This window comes from Mya arenaria, chromosome 7 (assembly GCF_026914265.1).
Source record: "Mya arenaria isolate MELC-2E11 chromosome 7, ASM2691426v1".
Classification (NCBI taxonomy): Eukaryota; Metazoa; Mollusca; class Bivalvia; order Myida; family Myidae; genus Mya; species Mya arenaria.
The window spans coordinates 63,197,793-63,216,069 of NC_069128.1; positions in this window are offsets into that span (position 1 = coordinate 63,197,793).

Below are 18,277 nucleotides of genomic sequence, written 5' to 3' on the forward strand. Positions count from 1 at the left end.
ATCAAAGTTTATCAAGACAAAAATAATGTTTTAACAATCAAACAATAAAGATATTGTGACTAACTGAAAAGAATGCTAAATCATGAAATGATTTGGTTGTTTTGTTGGTATAAACCTTAGCTGTAGCACACGATGCATAATCAGATTGTTATTATTCAACTAAATGCCTATTGTGTCGAACATAAGGTATGTTGTGGTGTAATTTATAAGAATATATCTATATTTTATTTGTTTAACCTTCAGCATCAAACAAAACGGTTCGGTTAGCAATGAGCAGCAACAAATGACGAGTTACACTGCTGGCGCATCGGGCTGAACACGCCTTCCCCCTATTCGTTGTGGGGCCAACATTTTCGTTTTTATCATTTTTGATAATATTTAGAAGAATAAAATCAATAGATTGTACGTATTTTCAACGTAGCATATGCCATGTCTCATCTGTTTTTTTCGTATGCACTTTATTTAAATAGAGGAGAAGAATTAATATACTAATAAGTTATATCTTATTTTATAATCCTCGATCACATTGTGATGTATTTCATCTTTATACATATAACGTATTTATGTTTGTATGCTATCTGTTTAATAAATAAAGTTTGAACTAAACTAAACAAACTAGATAAGTTAGTTTTCTTTTAAAGATGCACTCTTACTCCCAGATAAGATTTATCACAATGGTTCTTATGAAGGATACCGAGTTTAATTTGAAAGAAATGCGCATAAAACACGCTAGTTCTACTTAAGTATACCACAGTCAATCTTTTAGCATATCACCAATCATTTAATATTTTTGCGCTTTCTGCTATTAATTACACGGCTACAATCTTGTTATCAGTAATTCATATTTTCCTTAAATGCATTATATAGTAAGTAGTTAAAGGTTTATCAGTCAAAATTGATGTTTGTTATACATGTGTATGTACTGATTTTGAATGAGAGTGTCACTTTAAAAAAATTATAAACCTCATTATGCAGCTGTTCATTGGTACCGTTTGATCGAAACAGAATGACGAAACCCAAAGAAATATAAAACAATGTTTGTGATGAAATGATATCATATGAACTGACAACTATCCTGTAATATCAATTATGCAATAACATGCAATGTGTCTAACAAAGTTTCTCTCAGCAACACGCAGATTAAAAAAATCATTGCAATAGTTATTATTATACGAATCATAACCAGGTGGCAAAAAGTACAGATATCGGCAACCATGTCCGTTTGGCTTTAGTGCCAATATTACTCTCACATTACCTTCAATATACAGATATCGGCAACCATGTTCGTTTGGCTTTAGTGCCAATATTACTCTCACATTACCTTCAATATACAGATATCGGCAACCATGTCCGTTTGGCTTTAGTGCCAATATTACTCTCACATTACCTTCAATATACAGATATCGGCAACCATGTCCGTTTGGCTTTAGTGCCAATATTACTCTCACATTACCTTCAATATACAGATATCGGCAACCATGTCCGTTTGGCTTTAGTGCCAATATTACTCTCACATTACCTTCAATATACAGATATCGGCAACCATGTTCGTTTGGCTTTAGTGCCAATATTACTCTCACATTACCTTCAATCATTTGTCTTATAATAAGTATGAGAAAGCGAACGAAAATAACCATGAACGTTTCATACCTACATGTACAATGCTCATATGTAAGCGAGTGTAAACTTTATAAATGACATACGTCGTTCGCTTAGAAGTAGATTATTTGTAGTTTTTGACCTCAAGTGCAGAAATAGGTAATGGTATATCCATGTTATTCTGAATACCAATGAAGGTGTTGAGAAGGTTTGCTCCTCAGAAACGAATGATTTGAACAATTTCAATTGTTCGGATGTTATGATCAAGGAGGCTTACGTTTTTGATGTAATATCCGAGTTTGACTTATCGATAACCATTAACCTTTGCTGTTTTACTTCCAGCTTTGTGCCAACACCTTTAAAAGGAGTATCGTGGTGATTTTGTTTAGAACACACAAATCAAGAAGTCGGACTATCACCAGAATGGCCGTATACAATAAAAGATTTATTCAAAAGCTGATCTTTGCTGTCTTAATGGTCACGGAAACAATTTGATGGGACACAAATGCAAAAAATGAAATTGTTGTTGTCATGGGTGATACAAATCCGCCCCAATATTGTTGGCAGAAAGTTGAACGTGAACATAATTTCTGAATAAATGTTCATATGTTGTTCTTAAATTATGATTTATTGGTGTTGTTAAGCATAATATGATACACTTACGTAGCTCAATTTTAAGAAAGTTGTATGTATTTTAAACAAATTGGATATTTTAAATTAATTCAAAATTAGAAATGCAGATAGAATCCTACAAACAAGTATTGCCTATGAAGACAATTTCTCCTTTTTGGAATTTTTTAAAATGCATTTTGATTCAAAAATGAAGAAATCGTCATTTAGTTCATCAAAACAATTTGAAATGTGCATTAACCAAACAATTATTGTTGTACGCATTCAATAACACATTCAGATGCATTCGATATTATACGTCACTATCAATAAATATTTTTACGATCTTGTAGTCAAGCACTATCTATGTTTGATTATATTTCGGCCGTCCCGAAAAAGCTTGTACCAATCAAATACGAGCGTCTTGGACCATTTCCTTAATCCATCATCCGGATTCATTAATTCCCATTTGTCCATTAGTGTCATTCCAGCTCTCGCACAGTATTTAATGACTGTCCGATGCTCCGTTCGCTCGAATGACGTTGACGTTTCTACACCAGCAATTTCTTACATTGCTTAAAACAATGAGCATGGTATTTTTAAGCGATGATGTTTGTTTTTTGCGCTTGTGTTAGGAACGTCATGTAGATTTACACGGTTAAACGGTGCAAAATTATTGCATATTTAGCATTTATAACAGTGAAGACAATCTGGTAATTGTTAATAGTTTAAGGTGATCTGTAGCGTAGATTATATAAGTAATAAACATTTTTTCTATTAAAATATAAATGCTATGTTATTAATTGTGCTATCAAAATGTAAAAATGTTGTTAGAAATTATGTGTGGCAAGTATCGTCATAGTCAACTTCGCCACCCGCTAGGAGACCCGGGTTTGATTCGCGGCCTAATTTTTACCGCGCATGTCAGTTTTGTTTGTTGTCACTAAGCCTGACAAGTCTGTTTCCAACGGGTATTCCGGTGTCCCCCACTACACAAGACCATAATCACGTGAGTGATTAATATAATGTTTTAAGAATTTGTTTAATAATCGTTGTTAAATAAATATGTTTAAATTAAAAGTATGAAGACGCAAAGTAATAAACCGTTAAGGAACTAAGCAACACCACTAGCGAACTGCCCGCACTCACATATGTATATAGGATCCAAAATGGGAAAAGAGGGCAGGGGTGGGTTCTGATGATGCTTTTATGATTAATTTTGTTATAAATGATACACTTTTCGACAAATGTGAGGCCCCAAATAAGGCTTGATGTGATGTTCTAAGGCGGTTATCTCGTCATCTATTGGTAAAGCTAGTTTGATGCGTGCGTGGTCTATTCGTAGAGTTTTTGTATATATGGTGTTTTATACGTTTTATACGTGTCTCTAGTGCATTTTCGTTCGTTCTTGTGCCTCTTAACAGAGTCGACTACTGGGCTTGACCCTGTAGCTATTAGGCTTGAGCATAAGCTTAAAGCTGCACAGATTGAACGTTTTGCCATCTCTTTAATTTTTTTTATCTTTAAACGAGCCATTTTTGTGAAACCCATGGAAACGAAGTATATAAGACTGCTGATAAAAAAAAATAGTTTGGGTATATTGACATTTAACGCGCTTATAAAACACGGATATGGATGGGAAAATCCTGTATAATGCACAATTCCTCGCAGTTCTCGGTTTGATCTCATTGGAATAAGATTGCATAATAATGTTTAAAAATAGGTACTTCAGGGAAGGGAACACAGATATACAATATATTACTAAGTTAATTCAATGCGATTTCCTCCCTTCCGTACCCCTCTACCAGTGAAATATGCGTAATGGTGAGTGAGTGAGTGAGTGAGTGAGTGAGTGAGTGAGTGAGTGAGTGAGTGAGTGAGCGGGTGAGTGAGTGAGTGAGTGAGCGAGTGAGCGAGTGAGCGAGTGAGCGTGTGAGCGAGTGAGCGAGTGAGCGAGTGAGCGAGTGAGCGAGTGAGCGAGTGAACGAGTGAACGAGTGAACGAGTGAACGAGTGAGTGAGTGAGTCAGTCAGTCAGTCAGTCAGTCAGTGAGTGAGTCAGTGCAGGCAAGCGAGTATCCAATAGAGTGAGCGAGTGAGCGTGTGAGCGTGTGAGCGTGTGAGCGTGTGAGCGAGTGAGCGAGTGTGCGAGTGAGCGAGTGAGCGAGTGAGCGAGTGAGCGAGTGAGTGAGTGAGTGAGTGAGTGAGTGAGTCAGTCAGTCAGTCAGTCAGTCAGTCAGTCAGTCAGTCAGTCAGTCAGTCAGTCAGTGAGTCAGTGCAGGCAAGCGAGTATCCAATAGAATGATTCGTTGCTCAAGCACTTCAGCACAATCAGTGCTTTCATTATTGTATTTTTCATATACGACGTCACAGGAAAACTCATCCATCGGCGTCGACCCCAATAGGATTATAATCAGTCTTGTTTCGTTGTGGGCCGTATTGCACGAACAAGATGGTACTCTGTTTAGAGCTACGGTGGTTCTTTAACGTGTCCCAAAATATAACGCAATGTCACAGGAGTCCCTGTTGGAAAACAGTAGGAACCAAATGTTTGTAAAGAAACAAGATTCAGCATATAAATGATGAATAGTTTTTTATTGAATTAGCAAAACGTGAAGAGGGGTTTTCCTTCTTTTATTGCAAATTTTGGAAAATTTAGCAAAGCGCTGACTTAGAGATTACAATATACATTTATAAGCCTGATGTTTTGAGTATGTATCTGTATTTCTACAAAATGTTAAGAAATAAGATGACGTGTGTACAAATGTTGATATAAATATTTCTTAAGGTGTGTCAGATAGATGTCGTGTCTTCTATGGATTTAACAGGTTCGATGACTGAACTAGTCCGAAGAGGAATACTCTTTTGGTATAAAATAACGGTATATTTTTACCTTAAATCCAGAGGATTTGCGTTATACGGAGATCAGTATAAAATGATACAGTATGTAAGAAAATAACAAGCATAGCAAGGCATATCACAAACAGATCGTTCATTGTTTTAAAAAGAACCAATTACCACTTGAAACAATTAGAAGGGCTGAATAGTCATCTTGGCTTTCAATGAAAACGAATACAGAAAAGGTTTAGCAGCAATCCAAAACCTAGTTAAAACAGATGTCTTTATAATCCAAATGGAAGTTACACTGTTAATAGGTCGGCAAATGTTAGTTTTTGTGGAAAAACCACAAAAATTCTGTAAAGGCTATCCTTTGGTCTTCTGAAAGTACACAAAACACGTTTGAAATTTAGTTATTTATGCCTATTGGTTTCTTTTTCCTGCAAATAAAACATCGTATGTTTATTTTAAAACAAAACTAATAGGTATAATGATATACCTAATTTATACGTCCAATCGTAGACTCTCATTTCCAACTCGTGACCGTGACAAATTAGTTCCGTATGGGGACGCACGCGCCTACATTAAAGTCTGTTTTTTCCCGTATTGTATAATGCACAGGTCCCATGTTAAACAAAGATTAAGACCGAAACGCGTGGAAAGGATCCGATTTAAAATCGGGATCGACCGACGCTCTAAAGTTAGAGTGACATAAATCCTTTTTAATAAAAATGGTCACTTCTCGTTTGTTTGTAAACAAAACGTCAAAATGTTGTACAAATCTGATATCAACGCCTTTAAAAAATATCATATTTTTGAAATATTTGGAATAATAAAGGTTTATAATGAAAAGTATTCGTACACAGCTGTGCAAATCATACTTGATTCGCCTAAAGGCTCGTTCAGTATGTTTTTCCGAGCTGTGTACTCGTCCAAATATATCACTGTATTGTATTGAACAATGTTAAATAACCTGTAATATCGAGGATCTTAGATCTGTTTAGTACGCTCTGCTTATCAATACATTTAAAAGTCAAACTTTTGTTGCGATAAATTGCCACGAACTAGTGAACTTGAAAACAATCATATCCAGAAAGTGCACAAAGGTTTATGTGCTTGATGTTCTGCGTTGTTTTTGTCTGGATATCTCGCTTCGATATTTTCAAAAGAATGCTTAATGCTTGTATTTTTCTTTTTATTTCCATCTGTTACGGTCAAATACTTTTCGTTAACAACTGGTGATATTTTGTTTTCAAGAAATACCGGTTTTGAGAAAAGACATGTGGTAGATAAATGTAGTAAGTTACTCTAAACACATTGATTGACTAGTTTAATGGGTTTTTCTCGGGAAATCCAAGTAGGTTTTAATTACAAACCAATATTTAAATGTCTCTATAACGTTTAATTCAAATTGTGCGCCTATCTGTCAGATTTGGCTTGTACTAAGATCTTATCACTAATCTGAGAAATCTATAGCACTCTTTATGATCTTTCTTTAACATGTGTGAATTTTTAATTGTTTAGACTATATTTCAGTACCGTCTAATATCCCCTTAATTCTTACTATCATCATCCACGTTTTCGATGACCCACTTCTCGAGCCAGCCTCCTGTATCTTTGCAAAGTGTGTCGACCATCAACGGCATGAGGACATCTGAATAACATTTAAACGATATTGAAGATGTTCTTTTAGTTCGTGTGTAATGATATACGACATAAATTTATTGGTAGATATGATGTCAGAAGTTGTAGTTAGCAAGACGTTTACTTATTTCATAAACAAACGTATTATAAATTAATACATCGAGATGCGAAAATGATCTAAGCGTGTATTTATCTAAATTAACTAAGTATTTGCACTTGACACCTGTCTCTTTGCAAAGGGTCTGGTCCATGAACAGCATGAATACATCTGAAACACAGTTTTAACAGATAGTATCTCATATTCACAATAGTCAACGAATTCGTACACGATGGCCTATTGGTTGATTCAATGAATATTTGATGTATTTAAAGTTGTAGTTAGCAATTTTTTTTCACTTATTGTATATGCATACGTATTATAAATTATTACATCATGGAGCGAAAACGTTCGAGGTGTTTATTTATCTACACTCAATAAGAATTTTTTAATTTATAACCTCGACATGTAATTCTTCAAGGGAGAAGCGGTTTATCGTGTTAAGAATTGGCATAATGGAGCATATGCGTATTTTGTAGTAAAAACACAATATAATACACTATAAGACCATCCGGGTCATATAAGTGAAAAATAAAACTTCGCACGGACGATTTATGATCAATACATTACCAATATCCACTTTCGTTTTCATGACATATCAGACGACAATTTCATTTCCGTGCACAATTTTCGGAAACAACCGAACGATCCCGAATATATATTAAATACTCATAATTATTGTCATATATCATATGAGCCTAGTTTTTATACACATAAGTGGACAAAGTGAAAAGAACACTTATTCGAATACAGAAGACACAAGCAGCTTGATTATGTTGTAGTAAAGCTTGGTTTTGTTATATGAATGCATACGCCGCATTCAACGTAAGACTGATATATAATTAATGCAAACCTATGACAACGATGTCAATCTTATGTTTTTGACACTTCCGTTTGTCTTGCAATTCTGTCATCTGATGTCTTTCCACTTTAAACACTTAACAAATCTTCACCTACCATTCTCAACGCATGTAGTCCTCAACTTATCAGATGATGGACAGGCATTGGCCAGTATTGCGCGCTGGAAAATCTTACTTTGGTAATGGGTCTGGCATAAATAATGTTTTCCGAAGCTTTGAACGCTTTGTCTGAAAAATGGTTACACTCCATAGAAGAAGTGTAACAGCTAATTTTAATTTTTTTTAATCACATAACTCCCTACTAATATTCATCCGGTTTAACAAACGTAATTCTAGTTTATACTGTGTTTAGTGTTTTGATATTAAAATGTAAACTGAACAGAATTGACGGCACTTAATAATTATTGTTTCGGAAGGTCAGCTGATTTACATCGATGTTGTTATTGGATACTATTAAAATAGTATCTGTACGAAAACAATACATAAATGACAATTGCTCATCCATCTGTTTGAAATAGGATTATTTGTTGGTGATGAAGTCTTGAGTTTGCAAAAAACAACATACTTTTCATGCGTATGGCGACCAGTTTCCTTTTCTCAAAGTCGTATTCAAGTCCGATAAACAATGAATCAGAACTATTTAAAAATAACACCCCGTTTTGACCCATCGCTGAAGAAGGTTAAGGAGTACACCCAATACAATAAATAATTATAGAGAAATGTAAGATATAACAGCAAACGGGTGTACCTGTAGACAGCAATATATACTCTAAAGTATTAATGCTGCACTCTCACAGATTGATCCTGTACCTGTAGACAGCAATATATACTCTAAAGTATTAATGCTGCACTCTCACAGATTGATCCTGTACCTGTAGACAGCAATATATACTCTAAAGTATTAATGCTGCACTCTCACAGATTGATCCTGTACCTGTAGACAGCAATATATTCTCTAAAGTATTAATGCTGCACTCTCACAGATTGATCCTGTACATGTAGACAGCAATATATACTCTAAAGTATTAATGCTGCACTCTCACAGATTGATCCTGTACCTGTAGACAGCAATATATACTCTAAAGTATTAATGCTGCACTCTCACAGATTGATCATTTTGACTGCATTTTTATTTTATGCCTTGGAATGAGACATTTTTTTCGTAATTGTCTAGAAACCAGTAATATCAAACTGATGACAAAAGAGCAGATTGAAGCTTTCATTTGTACGTTTAAATTTGATGTTTAATGGCTAAAAGCGTTACTAACGTTTAAAGAAAAATGAGAATTTTGGCAGTTTACCAAACAGTTGAGATCTGCTTTATTGTTATTTATTGTACATGACTAATTTAAAGTCACTGACGCCAAAATGAGCTGAATCTGAGTCAAAAAAGAGGTCAAAACTGTCAATTTGTGTGAGTGCAGCTTTATGATAAATGTAAGGTAGAATATAATGATTCACGATCCTTTGCGGTATAAAATAGAAGCATTTTATCCGAGGAATTGGAAAAGTTCAAGATAACGTCCGAAGAAATTAATGTTTTGTGCTCTTATGCGGTTCAAAATAAATGCATATTGTCCGAGGAATTGGACAATTACAAGAATTAAAGTCCGAAGAAAATCATGTTTCGCGTTTTCTTGCGGAATAAAACAAAACAATTAAACCACAACTGGACTTTTAGAGACATTTCCCACATGGTTTCATTTAGGCCACACCAAATTAATAACTTGTTCATCGGATTTCCCGCACCTATTTCTTCAGAAAAGCAAAAACAATATTTTTATTTTTTTTTCCACTTGCGCCCGCACCATCTTAAAAAAATGTTATATATTTTTACGAGCGCTAATTTGTTTAGTAGAATGTAGCCTTTTCCCCCGTTTTCAATAATTACAATTATCAAAGCACCGGCTCAATCATGCAGCCGCTCTAATTAGACTCAATGAACGATATAGACCCGGATACAAGCGTCTAGATGATCGAGACTAAATTGGCAACAGTTCACTTCCTGATTCTTGAAAATTAATAAGTCAACAAATGACAATTCTACCACCATTTAAAGTTTGATTTAATTTTGGACAAATGTGTTTGTTTGAATTTGGCTCCCGCTAAAAGTAAACGTATATATACTGGACAAGAAGTGCTGAATTTTATCGTGAATGACAGTGATTATCCAAAGTGAATTTGGTTCGGACATGTTTGACGGGAATTCGGATGCTTACAGTGAGAAACCAGTTTCCAATCTGTCATCTATACCTACTACACCCGTCTAGGTAAAAACTTCAGGTGTGTATTTAAACTTCTTTGCTATTAACATAGCAAATAGGATATTGTTTTTGTATTATTTGTTTCCTTCAAAATACAATATACATTTTATGATTTATGCATGTTTGTTTTTACAGATCTGAGTAAAGTGTTTATTTAGTTCATATGCATTGCATGTAAGTAATAGAAACAATAAAGTTTGGTCAGGAAACAAGCACCACTGTTCTTGTGTTATAATCAAATTGTTTCAGTAATGCATACTACTTTATACTACAATGTACATTTATGTATTATAATGCTTATTACAATTTCAGATTCCTCCGACGCAGCGGATCATGAAATTCCTGTCCCCATGAGGCAAGGACGGCATGCTTGGGTACAAGGCCTTGGTCAATGTTGGAGGACAGTAGAATGACGCTAAAAATTAATCTGACTGACATTCATATGTGCTTCATGCAATCCCAAGAGTGTTACCATTCACACAAAAAACATCAAACAAAACAGATTGTGTATATTTTGTAATTATTAGTCAAAAAGGATAAAAAAAATGTTGTCAGACTGTGTGATTGGAAAAAGGTATTAATCACACTTTGTGTTGCGAATAAATGTTTGTAGATTTTTTAGATATTCATTCAAGTGTTAAATATTTATTCTGATTGTTTTTTTTTCTATGAAAAAATATTGCATATTCTTGTATTTTCTTGAAATATTTTTTTGCTTTATATGAAAATTGACACAATCATTATTTGCAGTACAACATAAGTAAAAGTGTCTTATGTTTATGTTTTCTTAATTACTAAATTTGAACAAGATATCTAAAACAATAAGGAAAATCCGCAAATTTGAAAAAAGGCGTTAACTTCTGAAAAGCCTAATATCAAACTGGCGCTGGCTGGAATTTTCTGTGACATATTTTCAGTTGAAATAATTTACAATGCAGTGTGGGTTTTTTTTTGTAAAAAAAATCCAGAACTTAGATGGCTACCAAGGCCAATCATGTAGTCAATGCAAGAATGATAGCTGTAGTTTATAATTGATTGCAAATGCCTATATTCATTTTGTGAGTTATTTTCTAAGTCACCTTGTCTAGTCATTTCCAAAGCATGAGTATTTTAATAGAGAATTATTTTTAACCAAGTTTTCCTCAGGAAAAGTGGAAAACCTAGTAAATAGATTTGGATATGCCATTGGGCAGGCAGGTGGCTGTGGCCATTGGTGTTTGTGTCCAAGATTTAACTTAGCCATGCATAGGGTATTTTGAAAAAAAAACTTTTAAAAAAGGTTTAAAAAACTGGAAAACTGGTATTTAGTTCTCTCATATATGAAATAGTTTAAAGAAATAGATTTGCTTGATCTCAAATAGCATTTGTTTAATATCAAAACTAATATTTGTATAGAATTATCTTTTAGTGTTATCATTCTTTCACTGGATGTTATCCTTTTACTATTTATAATATCATTGTTTAGTTAATAGGTGAATAAAATGTGAGCAAAAGTGAGTTAAATGACTATATATTGTAGTGCCTCTGGTACAGCACTCGTGTTGATTTGACCTTCGAGTTCTTCAGTGACCATTTGACATTTCCTCTCGTAAATGTTTAAGTTCGCAGCAATTACTTAAATCACTACATAAGGCGTACAAGCTTTAAATAAGGTTTATTCAATGTTAACCAACAACTTCGTAGACATATACAATATAGTATGCAAGTACGTGTCATATGTGTAACTCTTACAACTTTTGGTAAAGCGAATACGCTACAATTGTTAACAAAGATGGTAACTTCGGGGAAAGAATCACACTCGAGCCTTATATTTTAAATGCGCACTTATATATTATTTTTTCCTTAGCATTAATACATTCAAACAGTCAGCCGCCTTCCACGTTAAAAGACTACCAGGATACTGGATTAATTTATTATAAAAGATCTGCTTCAGATTTCTTTAATGTCCAAAACGCTCCCTTTAACATGAATAATTACTTATGATTATAACGATTCGTATTTACTATATTTCTATGGAATATTTACTTTGCATTCAGCGACAGGCCTTGGTGCAACTAGAATTTCTTTTTTTTTTACCGGGAACCCCTTCCACAAATATCCTCTCTTTATATACTAAAAGACAGACGACTGCATCGACATGCCATCGACAGGTGATCGACTCTAGATCGACAGCAGATCGACAGTTAGTCGATCTAGATTTAAACATAAAATATGATCGATCGCCTTAAACCGAGTCGACAGATCGATCTAAAAATAGTAACATTAGATAAACATGGCGGCTAAACAATGAAAATTATGATTTATATCACAATTATTGCTACTATAACACGTTAGTATTTGTTAAAACAATGTAAAAACCAGCACCTTAAGATTCAAATTTCGCGGCTATTCTGGCCTTGAAAGGAAAGGAAGTGACGCAGCTGTCAAAATTCTTAGGTACCAAAATGGCCGACTGACTGTGTACAGTTTGAATTCAGTTAAAGAAGTGGATTTAAACCAAGAAGATTCGGACTTAACATGTGAAACTACGGTTATTATAAGTTATAAAAACCTTTCTTTACAATATATAAAACCAGGTTAAAGATAATTCTGAATTTAGATCGAAAGTAACGAGAATAAAGGTCCGGATGGGGTAATTTCCTAGCGAACTTGTATTTCGTACATGATAAAAGAATGCAATTTTATCATGGTTAGCTACCCCATCCTGGACATCAGCACATCAAAATGTGGGTAAGTCATATATTATTGAAGTACTGATTCTTAGACAATGTCACTGTACCAGGGTACATCATCACCCCCGCCTTAAGGGCAAGCTCCTGCTGCCCGTAACCACTCATGTGATAGTCTGATCACTCAACATTTAACAAGTTAACTATTTAACAAATTTAACGAACTGTTTATATTTAACTCCAATTGCGGCCTGTTAATGTTTTTTCGGCTTAACTACTGTCTTAAATTCTGGTTTGGGAATGTCCATGGACGCCACCTTGCGTTCAATTCGATATACTTCCCCTTTCAAACTGTCCACTGCCGCTACAATAACCCTCGTATTTCTGTCAATAGCCGCGATGATCTTCGACGCAGAAGCCTGCATGGCCTCTTCTATTATCCGGGCCACCCCATCCAGTTGAGAGGCTTCGGCTACCTTCTTCGGCTCAGGGGCATCCTTAGTTGGCAACGCCCCCCTTTTCGTCCCCTGCCTCGGCGTTTGGTCAAGGCCACAGAGTAGCGAGTCCACCATGTCCTCTGGGCCAGACATCAGCAGATTGTTGAGTCCCTCATCACATAGCGGCGTGGATGGAGTCTGCACTCTCGGTCCCGAGGTTGGCACGGCACGTGCTTGCAACACAGAGCTTGTGTTCTGCTCTAACCCTACGCTCAGCTTTGGCTGTGAAAAGGGGGTCATTTGTGTTATGGCCCCAGAATTTTGCGAAGCAGGAGGCACAGCAGAACTGTGGTCAACGCACGTAGTGCCTTGTCCTATAGGGACGAGCTGCGACGCTGCGTCATCGAATGTCGAGAAATTTGAAAGGTCAATAGTCTCAAAAGTCATTGGAGCGGCAGACGTCTGAGCTGGTGAAGCGATACTCGTCACTGGCGCCGCAATCAGTAAAGAACCCAGATGACTCTGCCCATAAGAGGTAATAGGGACCAATGGCGGTTGGATAGCCTGCAAATTTGGCCTTGGTATTGCTGGGTAGATTGGACTCACAGCTTCATGGGTAGCGTCCCATACTCTATGACTACTAGTGCTGCCCTGTCTCGCTCTTCGTATTGCCTCAGCTAGTGTCGTCCCTCTTTCCACTGGCTGCGCCCAATCATCACCGACGTAGATGGGGTTATTAGACATGACCAGTATTTGACCGACGTCACTAGGCCCCCTTTTTTCGACCTCGTCAACGTGCCTCCGGTACCTCCTTGTATGGTCTGTCAGGGTGTTAAGGTCCTGGCACCTGAATCTGCATAGTGTGCAGTAGAACGGGACCCGCTCAACCGGTACATGGTCCTTCAGGGCGTGATCCAGAACCTGCCATTTCCGCCCAATCTTATCACACTTGCAGCATCTGTACATCAAACTGCCGTTGGCAAATCTGTTCTGCATCTGAAAGGGAGTGTTGTTGTTTTTTTTTGAGACAAATAAGACAAAGATGCGGATGGGGCCTGACTGTTTGCTTTATTTAACCCGATTTTCTGAGTAGACGTGATCCACGCATCTGAAGGAAAGTTCAGCGTCCCGACCCAAAATTATTATTTCCCCACTACTTTATATAGTAATGTCTTTCCGTTCAACCTTACTACCTCGGCCTTGATATACGGATATATTAAATAATTGTCTCCTAAGCGGCTTTGCATCACCGCTGGGTGGTTCGTCTGTATTTGCCTGTGTGCATACACAAAAGTTTGAAAAGTTTTAACTAAATCTAATCACTGAACAATGTTACAAAAATGTTATTTGCTGTGTTCTCCTTTTAGCATGCCTTAAATTCATTTTCATCATTTTGGGCACACCCATTGGAATTGGCTAGTCTCCTCTTGACCTCTGTAGCCCATTTCGGCACTGCTTTCCCCCGATATTGCTTCAGTTTGTCATGATGGAACACACGCTCTCTTCCCCGCCTATCCAGTTGTATTATGAAATTCACAGATGATAGCCTCTTCTTGATCAGATAGGGTCCCTCATATGCCTTCTCAAGCTTAGGGTTAACACCCAACTTGCGTACCTCTCTGAGACACCATACAAGATCTCCTTCACTATACATATTTAAGGAGGCGTGCACATCGTAGAGCTCCTTGTTCCTTGATGCGCACTGGCCAAGATGCTTCCTTGTAACCTCGTGCGCTCTCAGCATCCGGGCTTTTAAGGATATTACGTAATCACCCGGAGTGGATGTCGTGGCTGGGCTGGTTTCTGCCATGGGAAAGACAAGCTCTGCTGGAACTCGCACCTCCCTCCCGATTGCCAGCATGTTTGGTGAGAACGACGTTGAACGGCTAGGCGTTGAACGGTAGGCCCCGGCGAGGACACCGAGGTGCATGTCCCAGTCCTCCTGTTCACCTGTCAAGTACGACTTTATCATCTTGATTAACGTCCTATTAAACCTCTCTACTTGGCCGTTGCATTGTGGATGGCGTGGACTTGTGCGGGTCTTTCGTATGAACAGCAGGTTACACATCTCCTTGAAAAGGCGGCTTTCAAATGGTGTTCCCTGGTCCGTGTGGATGCAGAGCGGCGCTCCCCATCGCGGCACAATATCGTTAACGATCTTTTCGGCACACAGCTCCGCCGTCTGGCTCGGCAATGCCCAAACCTCGACGTACTTGGTAAAATGGTCCGCAGCAACTAGGACAAACCGGTTCCCCCTAGGTGTTACCGGAAGTGGTCCCATAAAGTCAAGGGCCATTACGTCCCACGGTGCGCCTACTCCTATGCGTCCCAATGGTGCCCTAGCTGGTCTCCGTGGTCGCTTGTCAGCCTCGCAGACATCACATGCCGCGATATACAACTTAACGTCTTCTTTCATGTTATACCAATAAAATGACTTAAACAGCTTCGCTTTGGTGGCCTTGATTCTCATGTGGCCGCCGGTGGCTGCATCATGGACAAGCTGCAACACTTCGCCCCTCAGTCTTTTTGGTACGACCAGCTGCGGCTTCCGGTCAGGATTGTACGACCTAAAAATAATACCATTGCGTAGCCTTAAACTGTCCCAAACAACCCAGTAGTGCCGGGACTCGGGGCCCTGGTTAGACATTGCTTCTGTTGCCGGTTTTGCTGCTACGAGGAGCCCACGGTATACGGCTTGCATGTCTTCGTCCTGCTGCTGAAACTCTGCAATCTCGCTTGCTTTGTATGCGTCGAGCCAGCCCCCCAAACCGGAAGCAACACCATCAGATGGGACTTGCTCCACCCCGACCGCTCTAACAGCCTCGGTACTTTCAGCATTTGGGAACGAAGTCTCACCGGCTAACCCGTCCTCATAACCCGCACTCGCGGCCTCGCTTTTCATAGGCCTGTCTGTGTTACCACCCTCTTCCGGTTCTTTTGAAGTAAGAACCGTCCCCCCTTCAGGCGCCCAGCCCATGAGTTCCGCCCTCCGCTTACACTTTGGGCATGGGCCGCATTTGAGTGGTTCGCTCGTGTCACCCGCCGCGCATGTGCAGTCCTTAGGTGTTGGACAGCGTGAAAGGGCGTCACAGTGCCCTTGAAGACTTCCCGGTCGGTATTCGATCTCAAAGTCGTATGAAGCGAGTATTTCTGTCCACCTTGCGACTTTGCCACTTGGCTCCCTCAACTGCAGCAGCCACACTAATGCTTGGTGGTCAGTTCGCACCCGAAACTTCCGCCCAAGAAGGTACTAGCGGAAGTATTGCACGAAATAAACGACAGCCAGCAGCTCCTTTTCCGTGACGCAATAGTTGCGCTCGGCTTTGTTCAGACCGCGACTGGCGTATGCAATCACGCGTTCACGGCCTTCTTGTATCTGTGCCAGGACGACGCCTATGCCAACCCCTGAGGCGTCGACATCCAGGAGAAAGTGTCCCGCGTCGCCCCGGGGGTACCCCATGACCTCAAGGCTTATCAGACACTGCTTCAGCTGGTTAAAAGCCTCTTCGCAGGCGTCACTCCATACGAAAGACTTGTCGATCTTGGTCAGCTCCGTCAAGGGGCGGGCGATCTTGGCAAAGTCCTTTACAAATCGCCTGTAATACGACCCTGTTGCGACGAACTGCTTGACCTGCTTGGCATTCTCCGGCCGCGGCCAGCCGACGATCTTGGCAATATTGAGCGGATCAGGCTTGATCCCCTTGCCGGACACAACGTGTCCGAGAAAGGTGACATCAGTCTGGAGTAGCTGGCACTTCTCTGGTTTCAACTTTAGCCCAGCAGTTGAGATGCGATCCATGACCTCCGCCGTCCGCGCCATGTGTTCGTCGAAGCTTCGGCCGAATACGATGATGTCATCGATGTACACTAGGCACGTGACCCACTGCAGGCCCTGCAATGCCAGCTCCATCGCGCGCTGAAAAGTCCCACTAGAATTGTTAAGGCCGAATGGCATTCTGACCATTTCGTAGTGGCCATACTTACTGCAGAAGGCTGTTTTAGGTATGTCTTCTTCCTTCACAGGAATTTGAAAGTACCCACTGGTCAAGTCGAAGCTACTAAAAAGTGTTGACCCGGCTACTGCGTCGAGGCAGTCCTGTATCCTGGGCAGAGGGAATCCATCAGGCTTGACCAGCTCGTTGACCTTGCAATAGTCTACGCACGGCCTTATGGCGCCTGACTTCTTTCTGACGAGGACGATCGGTGAGGCCCAAGGCGAAGTACTCTTCCTGATTACCCGTTTTCTGCAACAAGTCCTCAATGGCCTTTTTCTCCTCGTCGGCGTACGCTAAGGGTACCCTGCTTGACCGGCCGGGCGCCACCTGTATCGATCCCGTGTTCTACCAGGTCAGTAAGGCCAATGTCCCACTCATGCCGCGAAAACGCCTGCTGGTACATTACCAGAAAACCAGCTAGCACCTCCTGTTGGTACGAATCCCTACCCGTCGCCGCCTTCTGGAACAGCGCACGCAAGTGCTCCGGGATCTCACTTATCTCGGACCGGAAGGCGGGTGTGCTCGCCTGTGCATCCGTCGAACGGCTTACTTGTACCCGTCTTACACTGCTCACATTGTTGTCCTCGTCAGATGTTTCTTTGTCGGAGAGGACACTTACCACGCGCTCGATGCGCTCAGCATGCGCAATCTCGGCGTCCTGTTTCAGTGTTGCTACATTAGGAAGCGGGTTCAGAACCCCCACCTTACACGTGGTCGCGCCGTTGATATTTACGAGAGTCGAAGCCATCAAGAGCGGGTACCTTTCTTGGAAGGAGTTTGCCGCCTCTACCAAGTAGTTCGCCCTATCATCGAGGTCGTCTTCTTCTGTTCTCTCTATGTAGACGTCAATCACAGCTTCCGACTGCGCCGGCACGCACACGTCCTCTGCTACTACCACTTTTCTTACCCTTTGTTGTTTTACCCATCGCAGGCACGGGATCTCCTTACCATTTAATACTACAACGTTCCTGCTCAACAGCATGTCCGCCGGACCACCGTCACCCCCTACAAGAACGTCAAACCCGAGCAGCGCCTCGTCTTCGATTTCCGCCACGGCAAGCTCCTTCTCTAGGACGAGGGGACCTAAGGTCAACTTAAACATACCCTTTCCCCATTCTTTTATTGGAGCCCCGCCTGCACCTCGAAGATAAGCAGCCCCTTTAAGGCTGGGCCGCTCCGCGTCACTCATCTGCTCATACACCCGGTGCGATATAATAGTTCTCGTCGCCCCCGTATCCGTGGTAAACGCCACTGGGACTCCGCCCA